The sequence below is a fragment of the Catharus ustulatus genome, chromosome 33 (assembly GCF_009819885.2).
Source record: "Catharus ustulatus isolate bCatUst1 chromosome 33, bCatUst1.pri.v2, whole genome shotgun sequence".
Classification (NCBI taxonomy): Eukaryota; Metazoa; Chordata; class Aves; order Passeriformes; family Turdidae; genus Catharus; species Catharus ustulatus.
In genome coordinates this window covers 544,041-549,069 of record NC_046253.1, presented here as the reverse complement: position 1 = coordinate 549,069, position 5,029 = coordinate 544,041, and the positions used below count along the sequence as shown (strand labels likewise).

General features: G+C 55.2%; 1 long non-coding RNA gene across 1 annotated transcript; it reads right to left on the bottom strand.

Moving 5' to 3' along the window:
* Positions 1 to 2,398: 2,398 nt before the first annotated feature.
* LOC117009560 lies at positions 2,399 to 3,931 on the bottom strand. Its single transcript, XR_004420495.1, has 3 exons — positions 3,848 to 3,931; positions 2,536 to 2,576; positions 2,399 to 2,436 (listed from the first exon to the last, which is right to left on the bottom strand). It is a non-coding gene; the product is annotated as an uncharacterized LOC117009560 (long non-coding RNA).
* Positions 3,932 to 5,029: the final 1,098 nt, after the last annotated feature.

Sequence of the window (5,029 nt, the reverse complement as noted above, 5' to 3'; positions counted from 1 at the left end):
CTTGGACCGCGCCGCGCCCCGCCCCCCGCGGCCCCGCCCCCCGCGGGCCCCGCCCCCTGTGCGTGCTCCGCCCACCGCTGGCTCCGCCCATTGCGTGCGCCGCTTTCACTGAGCGTGATCCGCCCATTGCGTGCCCCGCCCATTTTTGGCTCCGCCCACCGTGCGTGCTCCGCCCACCGTGCGTGCGTGGTCACGCCCACCGTGCGTGGTCACGCCCCCTACGTGTGGTCACGCCCCACTCAGGGCAGGCCACGCCCCTCAAAAGGGCGGGAGAGGGGCGCCCCTGGCGGGAGGGAGGGGAATGGGAATAACGGGAATAATGGGAATAATAATAGGAATAATAATGGGATAATAATGGGAAAATAATGGAATAACAATGGGATAATAATGCGGATAATAATGGAATAATAACGGGAATAATAATGGGAATGATAGTGGGAATAATGGGGATAATTGTGGGAGTGATAGTGGGGATAATGAAGATAATAATGGGAATGATAGTGGGATAATAATGGGAATAATAATGGGATAATAATGGGATAATAATGGGAATAATAATGGGATAATAATGGGATAATAATGGGATAATAATGGAATAATAACAGGGAACAATAATGGGAATGATAGTGGGAATAATGGGGATAATTGTGGGAATAATGAGGATAATAATGGGAATAATGGGGATAATAATGGGAATGATAGTGGGATAATAACGAGGATAATAATGGGATAATAATGGGATAAAAATGGGATAATAATGGGATAATAATGGGATAATAATGAGAATTATGGGGACAATAATGGGGATAATAGTGGGAATAATAATGGGATAATAATGGGAATGATAATGGGGATAATAATGGGAATAATAGTGGGAATAATGGGGATAATAATAGAGATAATAGTGGGATAATAATGGGATAATAATGGGAATAATAATGGGATAATAATGGGAATGATAATGGGGATAATAATGGCAATAATAATGAGGATAATAATAAGAATAATAATGGGAATAATGGGGATAATAATATGGATAATAGTGGGAGCAATGGGGATAATAATGGGGATAATGAGGATAATAATGATAGTAATGAGGATAATAGTGGGATAATAATGGGAATAATGGGAATAATAATAGGGATTATAATGGGGATGCAATGGGACACAGGGAATGGGAACGGGAACAGGAATGGGGACAGGACACTGGGAATGGGAATGGGACACTGGGACTGGGAATGGGACACTGGGAATGGGACACTGGGATATCGGGAATGGGCACTGGGATTAGGAATAGGACACTGGGACACCAAGAATGGGACACTGGGAATGGGAACAGGAATGGGAATGGGACACTGGGAATGGGAATGGGATACTGGAAATGGGGCACTGGGACACAAGAATGGGACACTGGGTCTGGGACTGGGACTGGGAACTGCCCAGCACTGGACTGGGACTGGGAACTGCCCAGCACTGGGACGGGACCAGCACTGGGACTGGGACTGGGACTGGGAACTGCCCCAGCACTGGGACTGGGACTGGGACTGGGAACTGCCCAGAACTGGGACTGGGACTGGGAACCACCCCAGAACTGGGACTGGGACTGGAACTGGAACCAGCACTGGGACTGGGACTGGGAACCACCCCAGAACTGGGACTGGGACTGGGAACCACCCCAGAACTGGACTGGGACTGGCACCAGCACTGGGACTGGGAACTGCCCAGTACTGGGACTGGGACTGGGAACTGGGACTGGGAACTGCCCCAGAACTGGGACTGGGACTGGGAACTGGGACTGGGAACTGCCCCAGAACTGGGACTGGGACTGGGAACTGGGACTGGGAACTGCCCCAGAACTGGGACTGGGACTGGGACTGGGAACTGCCCCAGAACTGGACTGGGACTGGGAACTGCCCCAGAACTGGGACTGGGACTGGAACCAGCACTGGGACTGGGACTGGGAACTGGGACTGGGAACTGCCCCAGCACTGGGACTGGGACTGGGAACTGCCCAGAACTGGGACTGGGACTGGGACTGGGACTGGGACTGGAACTGGAACCAGCACTGGGACTGGGACTGGGACTGGGACTGGGAACTGCCCCAGCACTGGGACTGGAACCAGCACTGGGACTGGGACTGAGACTGGGACTGGGACTGGGACTGGGACTGGGAACTGCCCCAGAACTGGGACTGGGACTGGCCCCAGCACCAGCAGCACCCCGAGAATGCCGCACACAAACCCCAAATCTTTATTGACACCGCAGGGTCCGGGGGGGGGTCCGGGTCCAGCCTCGATCCTTGGGGACCCCTGGGGGGAGGGGGCACAGCCGGGACCCCCCAGGACCCCCAGGACCCCCAGGACCCCCCCAGGGACCCCAGGACCCCCCCAGGACCCCTCAGCGGGACAGCGACGGCCTGGGGGCCATGGGGAGGCTCTGCTGGGACAGGAGGGACACGGGTGAGGATTTTGGGGGTGCAGGGAGGGGGATTGAGGGGTCTGGGGGTGGATTGGGGGTCTCGGGGTCCGGCCTTACCGGGGTTGGGAGCTGGAGGTTCTGGGCACGGCGCTGGAGAGCTGTGAGGAACAGAACTGGTGGGACTGGGGGAACTGGGGGAACTGGGAGAACTGGGGGAACTGGGCAGTGAGATCCCAGGAATTCCCAGTTCTAAACCCCCAGAATTCCCAGTTCTGAACCCCAGAATTCCCAGTTCTGAATCCCAGAATTCCCAGTTCTGAACCCCAGAATTCCCAGTTCTGAATCCCCAGAATTCCCAGTTCTGAACCCCAGAATTCCCAGTTCTGAACCCCCAGAATTTCAGTTCTGAACCCCAGGAATTCCCAGTTCTGAGTCCCCAGAATTCCCAGTTCTGAACCCCAGAATTCCCAGTTCTGAACCCCAGGAATTCCCAGTTCTGAGTGCCCAGAATTCCCAGTTCTGAACCCCCAGAATTCCCAGTGTTGAACCCCCAGAATTCCCAGTTCTGAATCCCAGAATTCCCAGTTCTGAACCCCAGAATTCCCAGTTCTGAGCCCCAGAATTCCCAGTATTGAACCCCAGAATTCCCAGTATTGAACCCCCAAAATTCCCAGCTCTGAACCCCAGAATTCCCAGTTCTGAACCCCAGGAATTCCCAGTTCTGAACCCCTGGAATTCCCAGTTCTGAACCCCAGAATTCCCAGTTCTGAACCCCCAGAATTCCCAGTTCTGAACCCCCAGAATTCCCAGTTCTGAACCCCCAGAATTCCCAGTTCTGAACCCCAGAATTCCCAGTTCTGAACCCCCAGAATTCCCAGTATTGAACCCCCAGAATTCCCAGTTCTGAAACCCAGGAATCCCCAGTATTGAATCCCTGGAATTCCCAGTTCTGAACCCCCAGAATTCCCAGTTCTGAATCCCAGAATTCCCAGTTCTGAACCCCAGAATTCCCAGTTCTGAATCCCAGAATTCCCAGTTCTGAATCCCAGAATTCCCAGTTCTGTACCCCAGAATTCCCAGTATTGAACCCAGAATTCCCAGTTCTGAACCCCAGAATTCCCAGTTCTGAACCCCCAGAATTCCCAGTTCTGAGTCCCCAGAAATCCCAGTTCTGAACCCCCAGAATCCCCAGTTCAAAACCCCAGGAATTCTCGTTTCTGAACCCCTGGAATTCCCAGTTCTGAACCCTGGAATTCTCATTTCTCCCCAGAATTCCCAGTTCTGAGTGCCCAGAATTCCCAGTTCTGAATCCCAGAATTCCCAGTATTGAACCCCAAAATCCCCAGTTCAGAACCCCAGGAATTCTCGTTTCTGAACCCCTGGAATTCTCGTTTTCCCCCCCGAATTCCCACCCCGAGCCCCCTCCCACCTCTCCAGGCCGCGGCCGCCGCCCCCAGCAGCAGCAGCAGCGCCAGGACGGCGACGCCGAGCGAGGCCGGGAGGAGCCAGGAAAGATCTGGAAGGGAGAGGGGATGGGGGTGGAATCACTGGGATCCAGAAACGGGATCGGCTCAGGGATCCAGCCCTGGGATCCAGCTCAGGGATTCAGCACCAGGAGCAGCTCAGGGATTGGCTCAGGGATCCAGCACTGGGATCCAGAATCAGGATCCAGCCGTGGGATCCAGCATTGAGATCCAGCACCAGGATCCAGCTCAGGGATCCAGCACCGGGATCAGCTCAGGGGATCCAGCCCCGGGATCAACTCAGGGATCCAGCTCAGGGATCCAGAACTGGGAGTGGCTCAAGGATCCGCTCAGGGATCCAGCACTGGGATCCAGCCCCAGGAGCCAGCACAGGGATCCAGAACCAGGATCCAGCCATGGGATCCAGCATTGAGATCCAGCACCAGAATCAGCTCACAGATCCAGCACCAGGATCAGCTCAGGGATCCAGCCTCAGGATCCAGCACTGGGATCCAGCACTGGGATTGGCTCAGGGATCCAGCACTGGGATCCAGCTCAGGGATTCAGCACTGGGATCCAGCTCAGGGATTCAGCACTGGGATCCAGCACTGGGATTGGCTCAGGGATCCAGCTCAGGGATCCAGCACCAGGATCCAGCCCTCGAATCCAGCACTGGGATCCAGCCCTGGGATCGGCTCAGGGATCCAGCCCGGGAGTGGCTCGAGGATCCAGCACTGGGATCAGCTCAGGGATCTAGCACCAGGAGCAGCTCTGGGATCCAGCACCAGGAGTGGCTCAGGGATCCAGCAGTGGGATCCAGTCCCGGGATCAACCTGGGATTTGGGATCAGCCCCAGAATTTGGGATCAGTCCCAGGATTTGGGATCAGGACCAGGACCAGGTCTGGGATCAATGCCAGGATCAGGATTTGGGATCAGCCCCAGGACCAGGACTGGGATCAGGATGAGTCCCAGGATTTGGGATCAACCCCAGGATCAGCTCAGGGATCCAGCCTGGGATCCAGCCCGGGATGCAGCACTGGGAGCTCAGGGATCCAGTACTGGGATTGGCTCAGGATCCAGCACTGGGATCCAGCCCCAGGATCCATCCCCAGGATCCAGCACCGGGATCCAGCTCTGGGATCCAGCC